Here is a 12,934-nt window from a genome sequence, read left to right on the forward strand (position 1 = left end):
CACTCAATGGTTTCCACTTGGCATCATTACAATAAAAATTTGTTTCCAACATTTTTGTTTCTGGGGAGCTCTGAAAGCTGAAAAGCTAAATCTCTGAACACATTGTTTTTATTTGCAGGACAAAAATGAAATAGGTTTACCTGGAAATTAGAAGTTGCTAATCCTATTTCCTAGAGTTGTTAACAGTGAGTCACTGTTTACAATTGGATTATCCACTGAACCACGGGCTGTGTACCGTGTGCAATGGAAATTGAAAAAGGCTGTATGACTAGCTGCCATTGATTTTATGGTACTGCTCAGTGGTAAATCACATTCATGATTAGAAGCAAATTATTTGGTGAGGACAAAAATTAAAAATAGAATTATTAATGAGACTGATAACATTTTGCTGCCTCAATAATAACTTTTTTTTCAGGTTAACATTTTATAAAAATGTGTACATGTCATTGAAGTCATCGTGTCATGTTGGGAGATAACATTTAAAAAAAAAATGTATTGCTTCCAGCACTAGATAACATGTGAAGCTGGAGCTGATCTCCTAGTCCTCATGTTAGGATGGAGATGTCTTCAGTCTTCTTCTATAACAGCATGTCACTTAGGTACTGTGGAGAAACAGGATAGTGTGTGTGTGTGTGTGTAAAACAGCATCAGTACAGTAAAAATTTTGTTTCTAACATTTTTGCCTCTCTCTTTGTCTTTCGCTGTCTCTCTCTTCACTTATCTAGCTGTAGAAAGAAGGACAGATTTATTATAAGGGATTAAGGAATTGGCTCACATGATTTTGGAGGGTGGCAAGTCCCCAAATCTGCAGGGTGACTTAGCAAGCTGCAGAACTAGGAGGGCTGATGGTACAATTTCAGTGTGAAGGCCAGCAGGCTCCAGACCCAAGAAGAGTCAATGTTTCACTTCAAGTCTGACAGCAAGAAAAAAGTTGCCTTTATAATTTTTGCCTTATCTGAGTGTCCTTTGGGTTTGGATGTTCTCTTTTCCTCCCTCTTTTTTCTCTGTCTGTATACATACACACACTTTAAATCCACTTTTCTCAGTTTTATTTTACTTTTACTTGAATATGGATGATAATAGAATGTTCATGTAAATATATATATGTAAGAGGGGGAACCAGATGCAACCTTTAATTCCAGCAGAGTTCCCCTCCTCATCGTTATCACACACATAGTCAAAAGGGATGCCAGGGTCTGGACAGGAACCCCCCCTCCCCAACTCATATATATATATATATATATATATATTTATATTTATAGAAAAGGAAAGCTGGGAGTGTGAGTAATGTAGGAAGGACAGAGATTAGGTGAAGAAGTCAGGGGTTTTATTTCCAACAAATTGCATTCTTTAGAGAGTGTAGTGGGGAAGGCAGGGGTATGGGCAGGACCTGGTAGCTGGGATGTTGGAGCTTGGCCTCTTGATCCCATTCAAGTGAACCTGAAGGCCTGGTTCTGCCCAGGACCTGGGTTGGTGCTAGAAAGTAAAAGTCAAGTTGATTTTGCCTGGAGGCTGTCAGTGGGCTGGAGTTTGTACAGATGACATTTCCACTCTAAACCAAGGCTTCTAGGGAAGCCAAGGGCTGGAGCAAAGGGTTTTGAAGCTTGGGAGTCACAAGTAGTGAATGACAGGGTGAGCTAGAGGTCATAGTATCTTCCCCACTGGGGGCTGAGCTCGAGCTTGCTCCTACTACAGTCAGAGAAGCAGGAAGCTCAGGTACAGGGGAAGCTGCCAAATGTGAGGTGAGGAGGTGTGCTCGAGTGTGTACAGGGTCCCAGATCCTCCCTGCCTGCCTGGCTGTTTCTCACTCTCACCCACTCATTGGTCCAGAGAGGTGACAGGCCTGACCAAAAAGTGCCATTTCTTCTCACTCTTTTCTAAGGACATTTATGTGGGGGTGAGGGGCCGGAGAGGGCATGAACATTAACTCTGTGTGTTCTGCAGTCCAGACTGGGTTGATCCTGTGTAGTGAGGCCTTTGGATGAGGAGAGAGTGAACCCTCCTCATCATGGAGAAGAACATCCATGTCCCCTAATGGTAGGACTGCAGATGTCTTGGCTCCCTCTCCACCTAGGGAATGAAGCCAACCCCGCCTATATGCTGCCTCCTTGCTCCCCCAAGAGATGATCGGTCCTGGATGGCTAGGGGATAAGAATGCCTTGAGGAAAGTGACCCCAGCTCCAGTGACCTGAAATAGCAGGGGTAACGTCAATCATGGAGAGGGTAGGTGTGATTAGAAGAGAGGTTTTTTCCTTGAGTTTTCTCTGCCTCCATAGAACAATCTTGCTGAAATCTTCAGGATACATGGAAAATAACCTTGAGTTCTCTGCTGACAGATGCCTCTCAAACCTCATCCCATCCATACCTGGAGGCAACTTGGTTCACCCCTTTGTGGTCTGGGTCACCCCTGCATTTCATAAGGGAAAGACACACACACACACACACACACACACAGAGGCCTGGGCTTCCAGTCTCACTCCTAATGGGTTGTGGACAATAATTGGCTCAAAGTGGTTCTGCCACAGGTGCAGAAGAAGACTTAGATGTCCTGGGTTAAAGGAGGTATGAGAGTGTGTCTGGCCAGGTGGGGAGCGGGTCTTCCTCCAGATAGGTAACAACTTTTCTAACTCTTCTTTCAAGATCATCTTTCCCAAGTGGTAAGTCACCTTACTGAGTTCCTCTCTCTATGCTCCCTGACAGTCTTCATCTCCTTTCCAGAATCATCATTTTCCTCCTCCTCTTCTCCCTCTGCTTCCCTCTGAGATGCCTTCTGCTTCTTCCATTCTGTCTCCACAATGGCCAGCAAAGGGGGGTATGGCCAGTGTTGGCTGGTTGGGTCAGCAGGCTGGGCCGTAGGAAACTCAGATGACTCCATAATAAGGTCCTCAATGAAAGGCTAGCTCCGAGGGCTGCTTCCCCCAGACTTTCTCGGCTTGTGGAGGGGTGGCTTCTTATAGATATTGGAATCTGGGTAGGTCGACTCAGGATGGTGGAGATGCAGGCTGGTCTGGGGGGTTCCACTGGTTCTTGGGGGTAAAGCCTGAGAGATGGTTCCAGGGGACCATATGTTCCAGGAGGAAATAGGTAAAGTGGGGCTTGTAGATCATAGGGTCAGGTCCACATCCAGGATGGCCTTGTCCTTGGGGATGGCAGCCAAGTTCTTATAGCCTAGCACCTAATTCCATGGAGTTTGTGTGCTAGCTCTGTTTTTAAACCGACATTAGAATTAATGCATACCCAGTAATTTTTTAAACATTTAAAAAATATTTATCTGTGTACCATGTAAAATAAATCGGGTTACCATCAGAAGTTTGAAAGAAATTAAAGTATGTAAAAATTATTTTTAAAGGACTATACCAGCCACAGCTTAAAAAGTTTAAAACAACTATTTTTTAAATGGTTAATTATATAAATGCCTCTAAAGTAAGCTATTTTGTAGGTTTTGTAAACTAGATACTGCACAGTAAGGACAACAAACGGTAAATTCAGCTGTATAATTTTAACATTGTTATATATGTTGTTTAGGCCCAAATATATGAACATTTGGTATTCATAAATGTTTTGACATATGATATTAATATGTTACACAAGTCAGAAAACATACACCCAAATGAGAAATTTTGAAGGACAGCACATAAACATGGGTACAAACAGATGTATAAAGAGTTTCCCCACAACTTAGTTGCCAGTCTGAGCAACACAGCACTTACCTCCATTGGGGAAAATCCGTGGGTCCTCGGACTGTGACTGTTTAGATTAATCAATGGTTGCATGTTTTTAAAAGACTTTGCATTGTTCGCCTTGATCTTTGCAATACAGTTGTTTATTTTGTTACTTTCCCTGCACAATTTCCAGTTATCTGAATACATTTTTTTTAGTTGTGGCATAGTGGTAGCAGAGCGCAACAGTGGATCATGAAATCAAGAGAACAACAGTTGAAGGACCAGTAGAAGCAGATGCAGGTACACTAATTAGTGGTTTTCAAGACTATTAAACTTGGATGTATTTTTCTAGAAAAGCTATACCTAAAAAAAAAAATAGGTAGGTGAACAGGCAAAGAGATACCCTGCAGACTAAAGACAGTATTACATTACTTCATAGTTGTTTACTGTGGACTTAAGGGCAAACAGAGCTCCTTCAGTTTTGGCTTATGAAGACAAAGGGAGAACCTTCTGTTTTAAGTGGGATGTGGCTTACAGAAGCATCTTATTAAAACGACATTCTCCCTGTGGGCATATGTAGTAAGAACCAGTTCACCCAGCGTAAAATCAATCACTTCTGCCTATGGCAATGAAAGTTTGAGTTCAACACAAGTCTCAGAGGTAGTTAGCATTCCATTGAAGGTTATTGCTTTCATCCAAGAGAAGAGTTACCCAATTTAATCAATTCTCTGAGCATTAAACCTCAGACAGTAAACAACTCAGATTATAAATAGCGCAATTATTAAGTATAACAATTAAGACTGTGTTTTAACTAGATAATTCACAGAGTAATCAATGGTTAGCCACAGAGTTCTGGTTGTTTAATGCTCACTTGAACTTCTTTTGAGAAGTAAACACGCAGGAGTTGGATATTAACTTACTTCCGTGACTCCAGACTTGCCCTCCTCCAGCACATTTCACACGTTGTCACCAGGGTTTTCTATCTAAAGGAAAGACTTATGTCACTGTCCTGCTTACAGTCTTTATTGAATGCTTGCATGAATAAGCCCTTAGTTAAAGATGTTTCTCAGTCTCAGTTAATACAAAAATAATTCTCGACCACCGCAGAAATTTGATCTGCTTCCATCAGAAACAATGGCTTACTCTCTAGTGGTTTTAAAAGCAAATGAGAGGCATAGAAAAATCTTCACTATATGAGGGGTGTGTGTGTGTGTGTGTCTTGGGGGAGGCAGTGTATTTAGTTTGAAAAGTGCCCAGTAACTGACCTGTTCCCCTGCTGCATTATGGCTTCTGGGCTATATTTAGTAGTTTAAGCCCAGAAACTTGAATTCTTCCTAAATTAGCTGCATGTTTTTAATATAATTTGAAAGTTTTTACCTCAAAACATTGTTGAGAAAAAAAAATATTGGTATCATTTGGATGTTACAAAAAAATGAAGAAAAGGGTGACCAGTTGCCTGTGCTTTCATTTTCTCAACCTGGTTCTAATGGTAGCATTCCTCATGTGCAAATTATTTTACTTTTTATTAGTGTGAGATCTAGGGCATTACTGTTAATTGCTTCTCCAAGGACATGACTTAGCTGTGGTAGACCCCTGCTAACATTTCTGTTTAATGGGAAGGTGGAAGTGTTTGTTATATCCCAGGGATCACCCAGATAGCATGGAATTTAAAATATAGGTAGAAATCCTATCTGTATGCAGGTATCATCTCTTTTTCTAGCTATAGCCCATTAAAAGATGGCTAATGTATTCATATAGGAAAATGAAGTAAGCTAGGGAAATTAGCAAGTAAGATGTTCAGAAATAAAAATATAGTAGTTTTTGGCATCATCAGCTTTTAATAATATAACAAGAGAGAGAGAGCCTCAGAATTTTCTTATATCAGTAAGAAATTAGCAGCTACTGCCTTGATCTTAAACAGCATTTCCTTGGAGAAGCTTATGGAGAAAATGGTTTTAAAGAACTACTTTTTTAAATTTGTGCCTCTATCATAGAGAAAGAAGATATTTATTTAAAAGAACTTACTATTTGAGAAAAATCATTGAGGAATAATGATGTATTTGTTAACATAAAGAAAGGAGATTTACCTTTTGGAAAAGTAAATTTGATTCCTAAAGTACACAGTACAAATTGGTTAATGTAAATGGAAAAAAAAAATAGAACTGGATGAAAATATGTATAAATTGTGTAGCTATGACATTAGTAACTATGTCATTTAAAAAACATCATCAAAAAGCCAAAATCATCATAAAGTTCTCTTGTAAAATTAACCAAAGAAGTTAAGACAAATATGTGTATATAACAAATTGGGGATATTTTTGAAAAAGTATATGATTAACGAAGCATTTTCTTAATTTATAATAAAATGTTACATATAAAGAGGAAATACAAGTAAAACTTTATGTCAAAGGTATAAAAAGGTAATTTATATGTGCAAAATATTTGCCAATAACAGCAAAATTGAAAACATTGAAAATCACTAGCAAGGTAAAAACATACATTATAAAAATATGATATGAAATTTACATCATTTTTGATCTATTATTTTTTTAATTTTTTATCTTTGTTGACACTATTACAGATATCCTTCATTTCCCCCTAATTTACATCACTTTTGACAAAGCCCCAAAAGTTTGGTAATATTTCATGTTATTAGAGGCATGGGAGAAATATATTCCCATACACAGCTTGTGGCTATGCATCACTACCCTTAAAAATATTTAATTCCTTTGGTATTGAAATTTGCATTCTGAATTTATTGCAAAGATACAAGTGAATTGATGCTAAAGATGCAAGTGCAAAAAGATGTTATTGTAAATCCAAAATGTTAACTTCCAAGGGAGCAGGTCATCTGTTTTATGAAAAGTATCTAAAAAATACTTATTAAATATTTGATTTTTGTTGTACTTGTTTGTAATAGTAATAAAAACTAATCTAAATATGTAACAACATAGGAATTGTTATGTAAATTAAGATACATTCAATAAATAAAATTTAGGCAGTTATTTAATAGAAAGATGAAAAGAAATGTGTAATGTAAGGACTCTTATTATACATTAAATATATGTATTATTTTGTTCATTACATGTATATGTAATTTAACAAGCGAGTGATAACATGATGCTTAGTATGGTCTCATTTTATAAATATTTATTTTAAAATGACATATTAAAATATTAAGCATAGTGAGAGATCATGTAATATCATATTTTCCAATGTTATATTGCTGTGTATAACTTGTCAAATAAAATAAATTAGTAAAATATTCATGTCAACAGTTCTCCACAGGTTACAGAACACATTTCATACTCATTAATATGGCTAAAGGCTTCTATGATCTTATTCCTATTCTCCTTTGGATTTTATTTCTGCATCCTTTGTTCCAGGCAAACTGACCTCCTAACTTATCTACAAAGATAACTTGATTTCATAAGTTTATTTTAACATTATGTCAACTATTCTCTTGTTCTGAAAATACCTTGCCTTTCATTTCTGTTGAAATTTATTTATTTTTCCAAGACTTGTATTTCCTTCAATTTTTGAAAGCATGAACATTTAAATTAAAAGTTATTATTCTGTCAATTATTTTGTATTTCTTATATGGCATTTAACTCTTTACATATTATATTTGTGGTTTTCTAAATATGTAATTACTACTCATGGAATAAGTTTTCTAATGATATAGACTAGTGCTCATTTATCATTTTACACAGTATAATTCATAGGAAACATCTTGAGTAGAGCTGAAGATTTTTTGAATTGCTGAACTGTTTTCAGAAAAAGCTCAATTACATTCTTACTTATATAGTATAGGGGAAAAAGGAGAAGAAAATAATGTTTTTGAAATAAAATTCTGAGGGGAAATTTCACAATACATTTTGCAAGGTTTTATTTAACCTGCCAAATAGAGTTTATATATATATTTTTAAATTTAACGAATACTGTATGATCTCACTTACATGTGGACTCTAATAAACGAAAGAGCAACAGAGGAATGGATACAAAGAACAGACTGACAGCTGCTGGAGCTGAGGGGTTTGGGGCAACTGGATGAAAGAAGGTGAAGCGATTGAGCAAAGTGTTATGTGTACATATGACACATAGACACAGCACACATGCATAAACACTCATAGAACACACAGACACAGACAACAGTGTGGTGACAGCCAAAGGGAAAGGGGTCTGTGGCCTAGGTGGAGGTGGACAAAGGAGGGGAATGGAGACAAGATGAGACTTTGCTTGGGGCAATGGGCACACGATGTGGTGTGCAGATGTTTTATTGAGTTGTACACTCAAAACCTGTGCCAAATAAATTCAGTAAATTTCAATATTACCAACAATGGATTCAAGTGTAGAGCATTGGAACAAGGGATTTTTTTAAAGCCATGTTTTATTCATTCTAGGTCACTGTTTTATTTCATTTTATAGTAATTAATATATGTCAGCGATCTTATCAGATCACACATACAGGAGTCAGAGAAAATGTAATTTTGAAGCTGGACTGAGTAAGAGATTTAGAACTGATATATGTCCACATAAGTTTTTGTGATTTTCTATAACTTACAGCTATCTGAAATCTTTCAAGCTGATCCATTTGAGAATTTAAGACCAGAAAGTTTAGATAAGCATCTTAGGAATTATGACTGTGTTTTCTCAAATGTGGCAGGTGTGCAGCACTTTATTTTGGCTTTCATACAGAATCTTAATCCATGCAGGAAGTATGCCACTTTATCTGTCTCAGTTATTAGTTCTACTGACACCACTAAGTTGGGAGATCCAAATGAAATCACGGATAGCACACACCTGTTTAATACTTAACGGCTCTTGTCACGGCGGTCATTTAAAAATAGGTAGTTCCAAATGCATCCTCATTTCCTGGGCCAGCCATTGCTGGGTTGGCAGGCTTCGCCCCTGAGACACTTGTCTAAACATTGCTTCTGTGTCCATCGTGTCCTTCCATGCCTCCGTTAACAGCAGTCCTTCAGTTGTGAGCTCCCCATTGCCTCAGCTGGACCCTCCAAGCACTCCTAATTTATGGTATTCATATGCTCCAGGACTGGCTCTGTTTTTGTCTCTTTCTTCTAAGAAGGCCCAAGTAGTTATGTGTTGGACTTGAGTTTACAAAGGTGCTGAAGCAAAACAGTCTGCTTCATGGTTAAAAAAAGGAAATCTCACAATGGGTTGCCCCAACTCCTTGAGATGGTGATAAACAGGACTGACTTATTTTGAAAGATTTTTTTGCTCAGATCTCATAATAGTGTTTAAATGGTTGCCCCAACTGTCGTCAGGTATGAACTGGAGAGTAAACTATAGCCTAGGTAAGGGCTGACGCAGCTGTCTCACAGAGATGAGGCCTTTTCCTTCATTACCAGCAGCAAAACAGCAATCATCTCCACACAAAAGGTGGATACTTTCGACTTTGTTCTTATACTCACAGTGCGTGAAAGTCTGGGATGTGCATTTACCTAGAGGACACCACTAAGAAGCTTCAGCCCGTTTTCTGATGTTACTCTGTATTATGTGTAATATCACAGATGTGATCACGGATACTTAAAAAATAAAGTTGGATTGTATTGTAATTTGACTTTTTTCTTTGTTTTCAAAGTTCAAGTGTTTTAGCAGTTTAGGAAAATGTTTCAGGGTTTCATTTTTTTTTTCAGATTAAGACAATATGTGCCTGTAGCATTCATCATTTACAAAAGTGGTGTTTTTCTCTTTCAGACCCAAGTTTCCACTCATTATTAAAGAGCTGAATTCTAAATCAAAGATTGTGGAGAAGAGATATGCAACCTGAATAAAACATTTCCAGAAGAGCCTGAATAATGGTCCTGAATAAAGGGAACTGAAATGTTCTTGAATTGTAATTGGAAAAAATTCAAGTGTGTGCACTCAGGAGCACATGTACTACAAAGAGGTTGGTTATTATTATTCTCAGTACCATTGAACATTTGTGGGGCCCCAATAGTATTTTTAGTTCTGAAGTGAACACAAGTGGTCTGATAAGTGATCTCCCATCTAAATTGCCCATGTGGAGATTCACCTGTAATCATTCTCTCTGCAGCAAGAGGCAGCATAGATAAACGACGCCAAGATATGGGAACTATAAACACAGCATTCGACTACAACTCCTAGTAAGTTAAAATAATTAGTTCCGACAAATACGATCTTTGGAAATAGTACCTGCATCATTTTCTTTGATTTCTCTGTCGCTGGAAGTTAGAGAACACAATTTTTGGACTAATTTGGAAGTTAGCCTACACATTTGTTGGCTCATACAAGGTCACTGAGAAATTGGAGAAGGAAGGAAATGGACATTGAGGAGGACTAAAGATGAGGGTCAAACTAACCTTAAGGATTTTATGCTGCCCAGATAAGTAATGGACTATCTTCCCTCCTTTGACTCATATAAACTACGGCGGAATAAATAGCGATGACTCTCTCTGTTTTGAGACACTGTCTCTAATACTTAATATTTATAAGCCACGATAGAAAAATTTCTGAAGTAATGACTGTTGTATCCCAGAAATAACTTAAAATAAGAGAGCATAATCCTATGATAGTTATATACTAGACGGAATTGAGAAATGATGTGAGTCACAATAGAATCTATAAGGATGAATGCATGATTCTATGTGTAAATTTCTGTTCCAGGTAGTTTGTACGCACACAGGTTAAAAATGGCCCTACCACCTAAGAAGAAACTAAACGTCCAACAATAATTATGATACAGGGGACATTTTGAATTCTAAACTAACATGCATAGACTTTATACTCTTGGCATTGTGGAGCTGTTGAACATTTCTGAGCAGGTGAGTGACATGTCTAGAGTTGCAGTTTATAAAGATTAACCTGATGGCATTTTCAGGACTGATTAGCATGAAGCCTGTATTGTGACAGAACAGACTGTGGTAGTGCAAGTCTGAAATATGGTAGTGGCAATGAGAACAGAAAGGAAGAAATTGGTTTGAAAGATCCATGACAGTGGAACTACAGGACTTGATTGTTAAATATGGGACCTGAAGTGGGGAGATGTCAGAGATGACTCCGGACCCTTTCAGCCTGGAAGAGAAATCAAATATGGAAGGGAAAGAATGTCCTGACTGTCAGTGGTTTATTATTGTCTCCTGGATGCTGTGAAGCACATAATCAATTTTATTCTGATAATCTTGGGTCTGTCCAAATCCATGCTCCACATCCACTAAGCATAGTGTGTCATCCTGCCTTCTATTTCTGCACAGCGATCAATTGCCAAACATAGGTATTACATTACTGAAAAGAATAGTCTGTGGCAAAGCTATAGATGATTAGAAAATGCAAAAAAATTATGTTTTTAAAAATTAAACCTTAGTAAATAAAAATTCCAGTAGAAATCCACTTCCAAAATAAACTACATCTGAGTTAGAAATCAGCTTTAAATTTATCCATTCCATTAAACTCAAAGCACCAGTTAAGTACACACACACACACACACACACACACACACACACTAGTAGGTAACTTTCCTCTGGAATTACTTCTAGCTGTTTAGGAAATATTGCTGAAGCAGTATAATCTGCTGAGGCAGATTCTCCTAGGCGTTTTATATTATGCAATGTGCATTTCTTTCTAAAGTTTGCAAACCGCCCCTTACTGACATGAAACTTAATGTATCTTACACCCACAATCTCCTTTGCATTTTTAGCAACTCTCAGACAAATGCTTATGTAACTGCTTGGCATGTCTGCATATTACCAAGATCCTAAAGGACACGTGTTTCTACTCTTCTATCAAGGCATCGAGACCATGGGGTTCAAATAGGTGCCTTATGCCTGTAGCTTCCTCTAGACTCATTGAAGTGGTCCAGAAAAGTGGGAAAGTAATAATTCCAGGAGAAGTAGGCGTGCAATTTAAAAAATTTATGCAGATATAGAACCATTTTATTGAAAAATAAAAAATGTGATTGCTAAAGCACCAGTTGATAAGGCATTGCTGTACTACCATTATTCATGACTTCAAATATTTCCCACCTTTATTTTCCTGTTTTGAATTTCTCATCTTTATTTAAAAGTTCATTTTCTTTAACAGCATGTTTTTGTAATTCTCATATATCATTCCGCTGAACTTCTCAAACTGTAGAGATGTCAAAGAGGCACAGAAAGCCAGAAGATAAATGTCATTATCTTCATGGAAAGTATGAAAATGTTACTCCAAAATGTACAGGGAGTAAGCAGCATAAATGGTAGGTACAAAATAGACAGGGGGAGGGTAAGAATAGTATAGGAAAGGTAGAAGCCAAAGAACTTATATGTACGACCCATGGACATGAACTAAGGGCGGGGGGAATGCAGGCGGGAGGGGGAGTACAGGGCAGAGGGGAATAAAAAAAAGAAAAAATATTACTCCAACTTTTTTGGAGAGATCCCAAAAGTTTGGCATTAAAATAAACATTTACTATTGTTGTTTTTGAGTAAAGGCAGAATTCACAAAAATTTATGTGATAAAGCTCAACATTTCAAAGGGATGTCAGGTTTGGAGCAGCCAACTTTCACTTTGCCCAGGATCACTGGAGGTCTTGCCCACAGAGTGATGTGCAGGCCAGGGGCCAAGACTTCAGGTGCTGAGTCAGACAAATCTAGCTTGAAGTCTGCTTTTCTCATTGACCAGTTGGGAGGCTCGGGTGACTTAATTTCTCTAAACCTAAGCTTCATTGTCTGTAAAACTGGAGAATAATAATGTTTACTTCACAGGGTTGTTACAAAGATGAAATAAGATATCGTGTGTTGAATAGTAAGGGCCAGTTGCATGATGAGTGGCTCATATATAGTCATCCATATTCATAGCTGCTGTTAGTATTATGTGGTAGTCAGAAGAGAAGATACCTATTTGATGTTGTGAATTTTAAAACACCTTCCTAGGACAGTGCATAAGTTGGACAGTTGTTTCTCTTCATTGCTGTGCCCTTTCACATACATTTCTACATTATCATTTTGATTTAATAAGTTGGTTGCCTTGTCACTCCGAGGACATTGTGGGCTTCCTGAATACTTCTGGGCCTGGATAACGATCTCTCAGTATACACTAAGTGGGGATAAGCTTATCTAAAATCGTAGCTAACCTAAAACATTGTCAACTAGAAATTTTATTTGCACATTTCCATGTCAGTAGAAAACTGAAATACTTTACTAACTTAATAAGGTTATTTATATTGAGTTTTAGTCACTTTAAAGTATTAATACAGTTTCAGTGAGAATATAAAGCTAGGGTATACAAATACCTTTATTTCATTGTATACT

General features: G+C 37.4%; 1 long non-coding RNA gene and 1 pseudogene across 1 annotated transcript; one reads left to right on the top strand and one right to left on the bottom strand.

Annotated features, from left to right (window-relative positions):
• Nucleotides 1–2,141: 2,141 nt before the first annotated feature.
• LOC112307186 (dematin pseudogene) lies at nucleotides 2,142–3,716 on the bottom strand (annotated as a pseudogene).
• Nucleotides 3,717–9,388: 5,672 nt separating this feature from the next.
• Nucleotides 9,389–10,594, top strand: LOC128779241 (uncharacterized). The gene is made up of 3 exons (XR_008425134.2): nucleotides 9,389–9,576; nucleotides 9,724–9,793; nucleotides 10,314–10,594. It is a non-coding gene; the product is annotated as an uncharacterized lncRNA (long non-coding RNA).
• Nucleotides 10,595–12,934: the final 2,340 nt, after the last annotated feature.

This window comes from Desmodus rotundus, chromosome 1, assembly GCF_022682495.2.
Source record: "Desmodus rotundus isolate HL8 chromosome 1, HLdesRot8A.1, whole genome shotgun sequence".
In the NCBI taxonomy this organism is placed as follows: Eukaryota; Metazoa; Chordata; class Mammalia; order Chiroptera; family Phyllostomidae; genus Desmodus; species Desmodus rotundus.